Source organism: Triticum dicoccoides, chromosome 1A (genome assembly GCF_002162155.2).
Source record: "Triticum dicoccoides isolate Atlit2015 ecotype Zavitan chromosome 1A, WEW_v2.0, whole genome shotgun sequence".
NCBI classification, from domain to species: domain Eukaryota; kingdom Viridiplantae; phylum Streptophyta; class Magnoliopsida; order Poales; family Poaceae; genus Triticum; species Triticum dicoccoides.
In genome coordinates this window covers 586,198,399-586,209,330 of record NC_041380.1, presented here as the reverse complement: position 1 = coordinate 586,209,330, position 10,932 = coordinate 586,198,399, and positions in this window count along the sequence as shown.

Genomic DNA, 10,932 nt, shown 5'->3' with positions numbered 1-10,932 from the left:
GTCTGAGTGATCTGAAGACTTATTACACTTGAGGAATGTGCATCCTCCAGCCGGTTAGGTGTCGCGTTCTGAGCATCCAAGAGACATTGTGGATTGCCGGTGAACAAAGTCTATGAAGGTTTGGGAGTCTACCTTGAAGACTTATCAGAGTGATTGGGCGAGGTCTGTGTGACCTTAGCTCAAGGGGAATACGGTGAGGACTGGGTGTCCTGAGCTGCTTGTTCAGGACTGGGTGTCCGGGACTGTGTGTCCTTTGGTTTAAATACCTAGCCGCCCTAACCAGACGTACAGTTGTCACAGCAACTAGAACTGGTCCAACAAATCATTTTCTTCAATGAGTCACTGGTTTCATCTTCACTTCCTTTTACTTACTGATACTCATTGTGAAGTCATTGCATGCTTGCTATATCTTCTGTCTTCACAATGTGACTGTATGATCTGTTTGGCTTCATAACTTCTTCCTACCTGATCCTTATTACACTGCAGCTATTTGTCATTGTGCTTTCACTCTATTGAATACTTGACCATGGCTTGCCTAGTGTAATCTAACTTCCGCTGCACAGTGATAGGCATATCTCTACTGTTTGTCTTCATAACTTCCATGTTTTGAAGACTTCCATAAAAATCGCCTATTCACCCCCCCCCCCTCTAGTCGATATAACGCACTTTCAATTGGTATCAGAGCAAGGTGCTCCCTTGTTCTGTGTGATTCGGTTTAACCACCTGGAGTTTTAGCTATGTCGACTGCAGAGATAATCGAAGTCTCCGTTGCGTGCCCCGTCTTCGATGGAACTGAATATCCCTACTGGAAGAATAAGATGCGCATGCATCTTGAAGCCATTGACGTCGACCTATGGTATGTCGTCGTGAACGGCGTTCCCAAGGCTGGAGAAGGTGTCACTGCTGCTGATGTCAAGAAGTTCACTCAACTAGACTCTACTGCCAAGAATATCATCTGTGGTCATCTGACCAAAGGATAGTATGGCCGTGTGAGTGCCTTGAAGACATCCAAGCTGGTCTGGGATTGGCTCTCCAAGGTCAATGAAGGCATCTCAACCCAGAGAGATCAGAGAATCAGTGTTCTTCGCAACCTCTTCAACCGCTTCAAGCGAAATGATAATGAGAATGTCTAGCACACATTTGACCGTCTCACTGACATCACAAATGAGCTTCAAGCCCTCGGCGCCACTGAGATCACCAAACATGAAATCCTCAAGACGCTGCTGAGATCACTTGATAGTTCGTTTGACATCCTAGCCCTGATGATTCAAGAACGTCCTGACTTCAAGACACTCAATCCGTCTGACATACTTGAGAGGCTCAACACACATGAGTTTTAGCTTTCTGAGAAAAGAGATATCTACGGTCCAAACTATGGGCGAACTCGTGCCTTGAAGGCAAAAGCTGTTTCCTCATCTGAAGAAGAATCTGACAGCAGTTCTGATGATCTTGAAGACATTGGAAGGGAACTTGCAATGCTAGTGAAGAAGTTCCAAAAATTCACCAAGAAGAAAGGCTTCAGAAAGTCTTCACGATCAAGCTCAAGGAATGATGAAGCCTCCGCTCATGACTACAAGAAGAAAACATGTCACAAGTGCAAGAAAATTGGACACTTCATCTCTAAGTGTCCACAGTGGGACAATGAGAACAGAAAGAAGAAGAGCAAGGAATATGACTCTGACGACAAGAAGAAGAAATACTCAAAGTCTTCTTCCAAGTCTTCCTCAAAGTCTTCATCACACAAGAAGAGCTCATCTGGCAAGGCACGTGCGTTTGTTGGCAAGGAAATGGATTCATAGGAGGAGTCCGCTTCTGAGGAGGCAGAGGTGGAGTCTGAGGAGGAGTCTGATTCTGGCATTGCAAGTATGGCTACAGCATACGTCGCCAAATCCATCTTCAACACTGAAGACAATGACTTCATCACCGACACCGATGCAAATGACAAGGACGACTCCACTCCTACCTACTGCTTCATGGCACGCTGTGCCAAGGTAAACGCACGCACTACTCACTATCAAACATCTAGTGACGATGACTCTGATTATGATTCAAAACCCAGCTACAAAACACTTGCTAAAATTGCAACTGAACAACAAAAGGCCATGGAATATATTCAAAAACTGTTAGACAGAAGCAATGATCTGTTGGGTGCTGAAATGACTCGATCTGAATCCTTAATTGAAGACATAAAAAATCTTCACGTTAAGTATCAGGAACTTGAAGATCGTCATGATACTCTCTCAACAACTCATGAAAAGCTTTCCTATGATTATCTTCAAAGGAAGCAAGATCTTGAGAAATTGAGAGCGGCTCATGAAGACCTTCAAAAGGAAAACGAGTCACTTCGCGCCGAACAGATCAGTTCCGCTCAGGAAGGATTTGAACCACCATGCCTTAAATGCATTGAGTGTGACAATGCTACCTCTGTTGCTGAATGTTCCACTGCTACTGCTGTTGCAATATCTTCAACTGTTGAAGTGGTAACTAACCCCTCTGCTAAGGATACCACTGCTATTGCTGATGAGAATGCTAGGTTGAAGACATTGCTTGAAACAGGGATGTACAAAAGTCTTAAAGGGCATCAGACATTATGTGATGTCCTCAAGAAGCAGATTCTGAACCGAAACCCTAGGAAAGAGGGTGTTGGGTTCGTAAGGAAAATAAATGCAGATGGCTCTTACTGGAAACCTGAGCAGTGCCCCAAAACCACATGGGTTGCTGCAAAGGAATCCTCAGCAGATCCATCCAATCTATCTGGCTTCACTTGTGCTAACCCAATTATCATTGATGAATCCTTTGATGCAAACTATAAACTGTTTAAAAATCAGAATGGTGAAGTATTTGCCAGGTACATTGGTACTAACTGCAGGAATGGACCGCCTATGAAGAAGATCTGGGTTCCAAAAACGTGTCTGGAGAATCTTCCTGTGAATGTCTTCATGACACCTCACATGAAGAAGACAAACCTCAGACCAAAGGCTTCATACGGTCCAAAGGCTTCATACAGACAGAGGACTCACCTGAGTCGCACTAACGCAAATGCTTTGCAGGGAAACCATACTCAGGCATATGAATATGAGAACGGTTCATCAAACCGCCATGTTCATATGAACAAGAACTATTCTGCCTATTATTATGAGTACTATGGTCCGCCTGCTAGACTGTTTGCTAGGGCTCCAAAGCCAAAATTCTCAGATGCTGCACTTAGACTTATTGCTTCTAAGCCACCCTTGAAGATGTGGGTGGTTAAGAAAGCTTAACTCTCTTTTGCAGGGAAAGGTCTCCAGCAGAAAACCAAAATCTTCTGACGCTATTGCTGGGGACCTTAACAATCTTGCAGGGCGCAAGATCAAATGCCCGAATGGCATCACTATGTATTTCGTTCCTGAATCGCATGCTACTCTCCCTATTAGTCCTAATCTGGATCTAAGTTTTCACAACCCACTAGTTCGTCAAATGTTTTTGCTTCACAATTCTCTTCATGAAGCCTATCCCCCTAACTGCACTGTAGGGTACGACACCAACGTCTTCAGAATGGATTATTGACAGTGGGTGTACAAATCACATGACTGGCAAAAGAAGTCTTCTTATGGACTCAACCTTACGTCCATCCGACAAGAGCCACATCACATTTGCTGATACTGGTAAAAGTAAGGTATTGGGTCTAGGTAGAGTTGCAATCTCAAAGGATCAACACATGGATAAAGTCATGCTTGTTGAATCCCTTGGCTTCAACTTAATGTCTGTCTCAATGCTTTGCGATTTGAACATGGTCGTAATATTTGGAAAATATCGTTGCCTGGTACTAATGGAATCTGACAAGTCTCTAGTGTTTGAAGGGTATCGGAAAGATGATTTGTATGTGGTAGATTTCTTAGCAGGGCCACAGCTTGCAGTATGCCTTCTGGAAAAGGCTTTAGAATGCTGGCTTTGGCATCGGAGGCTTGGACATGCTGGCATGAGGAACCTCCACACCCTTGCAAAGAAGAAGCATGTCATAGGCATCGAGGGCGTCAAGTTCAAGAAAGATCACTTATGCGGTGCCTGTGAAGCAGGGAAGATGACGAGGGAAAAACATCCCTCAAAGACAATCATGACCACTACTCGACCCTTTGAACTGCTTCACATGGATCTTTTTGGTCCCACTCACTACTCAACCTTTTCCACTACTGCTTGCCTCTATGGCTTTGTCATTGTTGATGATTACTCTAGATATACTTGGGTGCACATAATCCTTTACAAGACTGAAGTGCAGGATGTCTTCAGACGCTTCGCCAATCGAGCTATGAACAATTATGGCGCCAAGATAAAGCACATCAGAAGTGACAATGGCACTGAATTCAAGAACACTGGCCTTGATACATATCTTGATACTTTGGGCATCACACATGAATTCTCAGCTCCGTACACGCCACAGCAGAATGGCGTCGTCGAACGCAAGAACAGAACACTCATTGAAATGGCCAGAACAATGCTAGATGAATACAAGACTCCAAGAAAATTCTGGCCTGAAGCCATTGACACTGCATGCCATACAATCAATCGTGTTTATCTTCACAAGCTTCTGAACAAGACATCTTATGAACTCCTAACTGGCAAGAAGCCAAATGTCAGTTACTTCAGAGTATTTGTCGCAAGATGCTGGATCAAGGACCCACACCACACCTCAAAGTTTGCACCAAAAGCACATGAGGGTTTTATGCTTGGATATGGAAAGGATTCGCACTCCTACAGAGTCTTCAATCTCTTTCACTACAAAGTGGTTGAAACAGTGGATGTGCGGTTCGATGAGACCAATGGTTCACAAAGAGAGCAACTACCAAATGTGCTAGATGAAGTTTCAGCTAATGAATCAATCAAGCTTATGGGAACTGGAGAGATTATGCCTTCTGAAGCTCATCCTGAAGAAGAACTTATCATCTCAGCACCTGATCCACATGAAGACAATGCTCAGCCTGAAGACATTCCTCCCAACGACAACACAGATCAGCAAGAGCAAAGTCTTCGCCCTGTACATCCTCGTGTTGCCAATGAAGTGCAGATTGATAGAATAATTGACGGCATCAATGCACCAGGTCCACTCACTCGTTCAAGGGCAACTCAGCTGGCAAATTTCTGTGGGCACTTTGCATTCGTCTCAATTTCAGAACCCAAGAAAGTTGAAGAAGCCTTTATGGAACCTGAATGGATTCAAGCAATGCAAGAAGAGCTCCAACAGTTTGAACTGAACAATGTATGGGAACTGGTTAAGCGTCCTGATCCACGGAAGCATAACATAATAGGCGCCAAATGGATATACCGCAACAAGCAAGATGAGCATGGTCAAATCGTCAGAAACAAATCTCGCCTCGTTGCTCAAGGATATACTCAAGTGGAAGGCATTGACTTCGATGAAACCTTTGCTCCTGTGGCTAGACTTGAAGCCATACGTATATTGCTGGCCTATGCAAATCATCATAACATACTTCTATAGCAAATGGATGTGAAGAGTGCCTTTCTCAATGGCAAGATTGAAGAAGTGTATGTTGCACAACCACCTGGGTTTGAAGATCCAAAACATCCTGACATGGTATACAAGCTCAACAAGGCACTGTATGGCCTCAAACAAGCCCCTCGGGCCTGGTATGACACACTCAAATACTTCCTGAAGAGCAAAGGCTTCATACCTGGTTCCCTAGATCCCACTCTCTTCACGAAGACATATGATGGTGAACTGTTTGTGTGCCAAATATATGTGGATGACATTATCTTCGGCTGCACCAATCAGAAGTACAGTGAAGAGTTTGGCTATATGATGCAAGAGCAATATCAGATGTCTATGATGGGGGAGTTGAAGTTCTTCCTCGGTCTTCAAATACGGCAACAACGCAACGGCATCTTCATATCTCAAGAGAAATATCTCAAAGAGTGCCTGAAGAAGTTTGGTATGCAAGACTGCAAAGGCTTCACAACACCAATGCCAGCCAAACATCATCTGGGTCCTGACGACAATGGTAAAGAGTTCGATCAAAAGGTATACCGCTCCATGATTGGTTCTTTGCTTTATTTATGTGCATCTAGGCCAGATATTATGCTTAGTGTTTGCATGTGTGCTCGATTTCAAGCGGCACCAAAGGAGTCGCATCACTTAGCTGTGAAGCAAATTCTTCGATATTTGGCTCACACCCCAACTCTAGGATTATGGTATCCAAAGGGCTCAGAGTTTGATCTCGTTGGATTCTCGGATGCTGATTATGTTGGTGACAAGGTTGATCGGAAGTCTACATCAGGCACATGTCACTTTCTGGGACGATCACTTGTATGTTGGTCTTCAAAGAAGCAGAACTGTGTATCCCTCTCCACTGATGAATCTGAATACATTGCTGCTGGATCTTGCTGCGCTCAACTTCTGTGGATGAAGCAAACTCTCAAGGACTATGGCATTCATCTGAAGCGAGTGCCACTTTACTGCGACAACGAAAGCGCCATCAAGATTGCCAACAACCCAGTTCAGCACTCGAAGACAAAGCACATTGAAATTTGTCATCACTTTCTCAGAGATCATGTTGTGAAGGAAGATATTGATATCATACACGTCAACACTGAAGAGCAATTGGCAGATATCTTCACCAAGCCCTTGGATGAGAAGAGATTTTGCAAGTTACGGTGTGAGCTAAATATCTTGGAATCCTCAAATGTCCTGTGATCAGGCACACATCCTAACACTTATGCATATTGATGACTTAGATGTGCAACACACGAAGTAACGTATATCTTCAATCAATGAAGACATACATTCTAAGTGTGAATACATTAATGTGGAAATTGACTTCGGAGCGCCACGATAATTGTGCGCCGTGTCTGGGTCTAATACTTCCTATACGGTGGGTAACGCCACCACCAAATGTTCTATTTTGAAGTGTTTCACTCATGGCGTTACCTTGCAATGTCTTCATATTTGGTTTGGCTTCAATCTCAACATGTCTTCATGATTATCTTCACTACGTTGATTATATAGATATATATATATACTAGTGTTCTGTCCTCTACAGCATTCACTTATAGCTATGTCTTCTTGTTTGAATCTCTTGAACTAAGTGAATGTGATCGGACCCTAATCTCTCTATGCTTTCTATCTCAAATTCTATCTCTCCAAGTCATATGCATTCTATTGAAACTGTCGAATGTCTTCTCTGCGTCCTTGTCAGCAGAAGACACAGAGACAACCTTTAAAACCGTTTTCAATGCTCATTCATCCACAAGAAATCCGGAGAAGTAGGAACGACTACCCGACAATCCAGGCGTGCGTGGGATGTGGAACTGCCCCCGAGATTCCGCATGATGGCCACGTGTTGTTCAGATGCGAATCGCCAGGGGCACCTGTGTAATAGCACAGTGCCGCCCCTGTAACTATAAATACACACTCAGCGTGGTCATTATCTCCTTCTTCCTCCCCCGCACGAACCCTAGCGCCACCGCTAGCCCTCGACGACGCCGGCGACAAAGCGCTTCACTGCCGCAACCTCTCCGACATCGTCTTCACGCCGATCGCGGACATCGTCCTCTTCGCCGTCGCCGTAGGTGTCTTCCATCGCCAAGTTAGGGCACGGAGGATTGAACTGCTCGGCCTCATCTCCCACTCCGTCTAGCAGTTCCAAGTGTGGTAAATAAAACTTCTTTTTACAGCCTCTTTTGATCCTATGGTTCTGTCACTTTCTACCATAAGAAGTTTCTATTCACACAAGTTCGATCTCTCTCAATCTGCATCTCATAACATGCCTAGCATATTCACTTGTGCTTAATAAAGTAGTTAGATTCCTCACTTCTACTGATCTGTGGGTTCGTACAAATCTGGAACCAACTTCTTATCTATGAGTGAATGTCTTCGCACGATGAGGTCAATGTCTTCTAAACTGATTAATCTTCAAAATGTTCTGAGAATGCATATGACCTCTTCCCCTTCCCTCGCACCTTAATGCTGTCACAGGTACATGTCCATGGGAGAATCCTTTGGTTCTCATAGTCTGCATTCATTTGCAGAGTTCTTACAGCATCACATAAATTCTCCTGAAGCCAGTTCCTATTGGTCCAGCAAAAGAAAGCCTTTGAAGCCTTTGAACGTCTTGAAGCCTTCCAAGTTAAGGTTTATGGCTTCAGAAACAGCAGCAAGGAAGGGGGGCAGACAACGACGTGGTGGAACATCCAAAGATCTGCCTGATGAACTGGCAGAAATGTACAAAACAGATCCTGAAGAGAATTATGGTCAGCGCAAGACTCGAATCCAATGGATTCGACGCTATTGGGCAGAACAATGGTTCCAATACCACTTCGTCACCCAGGAGTATGCTGAGAAAAACGCCATCAAGAGACCATGGGGAGACATCCTATACAAAAATCTCATACCCAGGTCCAGAGATGAAGCCATTACTCAAGGCTTCTACCCGTGCATGGTCCGTGGACCACAGCCTGCTGAAGCACATCCGTCGTCACTACTCTGGTGTCGTGACGACAATCTGTTCAAGCGCAACTTCCAGTTTGCCCAGAACTCAGCGAAGCAGAACAAGAAGAAGTTGGGGTTAGACTTCAACCCTGGTCCCTCCGCACCAAGGGCAGATGGCACACGCGAGGCAGAACTGAATGTCATCGGACCATATGCCAACCTTGAGGGCCTCATCACCCGCATCTTGGTCCAAGGGACTGCCGTGAATGACCCTCCAGCTGACTCTGAGTCTGATGAAGCGCCTGCTGTACCGAAGCCAAAGCAGTCGAAGAAGCCAAAAGCTTCAAAGCCGGCCCCTTCACCCAAAATCTCAAGGGCGAAGCCATTGGCAACTGCACCTCCTGAAGACAGTGTGCAGTCTGAAGACTTATCACGCGTCTCCAAGCCCCAGAAGGCCAAGATGCCTCAGCCACACACCGGCAAAGAGCTCACAGCTATTGCCATTCTGCGCAGTGAAACCATTGATCTGTCAAGTGATGAAGATCTTGGAGATGACGCTCTCGAGCAGCTCATCAAGAGCAAAGAAGAAGCAGAAATCTTCAACAATCTGCCTCTCTTTGATGTCGCAATCATCCACAACTTCATTGACGAGTGGTTTGCCACACCAAACATCAGCTTTAAAGATCTACAGCTGCCCATTGGCCTCAGCGTCGCCTTCCAAGGCGCTATTGCTTCAGAACTTGCTATTGCCCAGCGCATTGTTGAACTGAAGCAGAAAATAGACTTTGAAAAGGCTCAGTTCAAGAAGCACATGGCCAACCTCAGCGTGCAAGAAGTGAAGAACTTCAAGATCATGTTGCACGAGCTAAAGGAAAATTTTCTGAAGAAGCATGCAGAAGCTCAGGGTTCGCGGGAGCAAATGAAGACTCTGGCTGACCGATGTGTGCAAGCCTATAACGAGGCTGAGAAGCGCAAGGCACTTGGGCGTCCTGGCATCGACCCCAGGATGGCCGCGAAGAAGAAGAAGAAGCCTGCGATGGCTGAACCTGATGCACCAAGGCAAGAAGTTGTTCTGATTGTCTTCTCAACTGCAACGACTGGCTCGAAGCCAAAGAGCCGGTCAACTGCTTCAGAACTCAAGAAGACACGAACTGCAGAGGCTGAAGCCAGGAAGAGGAAACACTCTGAAGCCTCTCCTTCTGCCCCCACCCAGAAAAAGCGAAAGATCAAGAAAGCTCGGGCTGCTCCCACAGAGCCCTTGATGGTTGAACCCCTTTCTGTCGTCTATCCTGACGCAGAACGTCAGCTGACCGTTCATGAGCCTGCTCCCTCAGAGGCTCCTGAAGCTGAAGACATTCCAGTAGCCGACCCCATCGCTGCTGAAGACATTTGTCATCATGACAATGTACAAGATGATGCAGCCCTTCCTCAGCTTGAAACCAGTGAACTCATCAGCATTGGTCGTCCTGTGACGCCAATTGCACAGGATGCGTCATGGGCGGATCGCCCACAAGTGGAAGAAGAATCTGAGGTCCAGCCCACTCCAACTCCACAGGCATCGTCTGCATTTCACAGGCTTCGCAAAGGACCATGGCCTCAAGACTCTGCTGACGACATTCCGGCTACATCAGCCGAAGAAAATGAAGAAGTACCACAAGATCCCACTCCCCTGCTCCACCAAGAAGCAGTTCTCCAGGAGAACATGCCTGAGTCTGACCCTCCAGCTAGTCAAGTGGAGGCTGAAAATATTGAGGCTGCCACAACCAACACTGAAGCCAATGTGGAGCCCTCCCCACCAAAAGCTTCAGAAGACAGCGAAGCTACTGATCCTGACACGTCTGTTCCTGAGTCTGCTGCAGGTCCTCAATTTGATTACCATGTTGAGCACAGGCCTCAAGTCCAGAAGCCAGTCCCAAGACTGCCAAGGTTCCCAGGTCCTGCATCAGCTCCTGGCTCCTTTAACATCACTAGCTTCAGGGCAGATAATACGTTCTTCAATAGCTCCAAGAACCCCTATTCAAGGGAAAAGATTTCATCGGATAGGTTCTGGAGCTATCCTTAGCGCAGCTACTATTCATGCATCATGTACAACCAAGGTCGCATCTTCCCGCACAAGCGCCTTGATGTTGAAGCTATTGCTAGTCTGCCCTGTCTGGAAGAAGCATTGGATTGCTTCAAGCAAGTGGGTCTGCTGTAGTTTGTGACTGATGAAGAGCACTGGAATGAAGAGCTTCTGCTGCAATTCTATGCCACCCTCCACATCAAAGGATACAACAGAGATCCGAAGACTTGGGTCCTGGAGTGGATGACCGGCAATGTTCATCATGAAGCCAATGCATTTGATATCATTGAGCTCACCGGCCTGCCCACTCCTGGCGAATTCTTCGAGGAAGGCTGTCAACTACACACTGAAGCTCTTGAGAGCATATTCCAGAGGCCTGAACCGAATATGAGTCAGATGCTCTCCATGATGAAGCCATTGCCCCACGATGCTCCTTATCCAACAGAGTTCT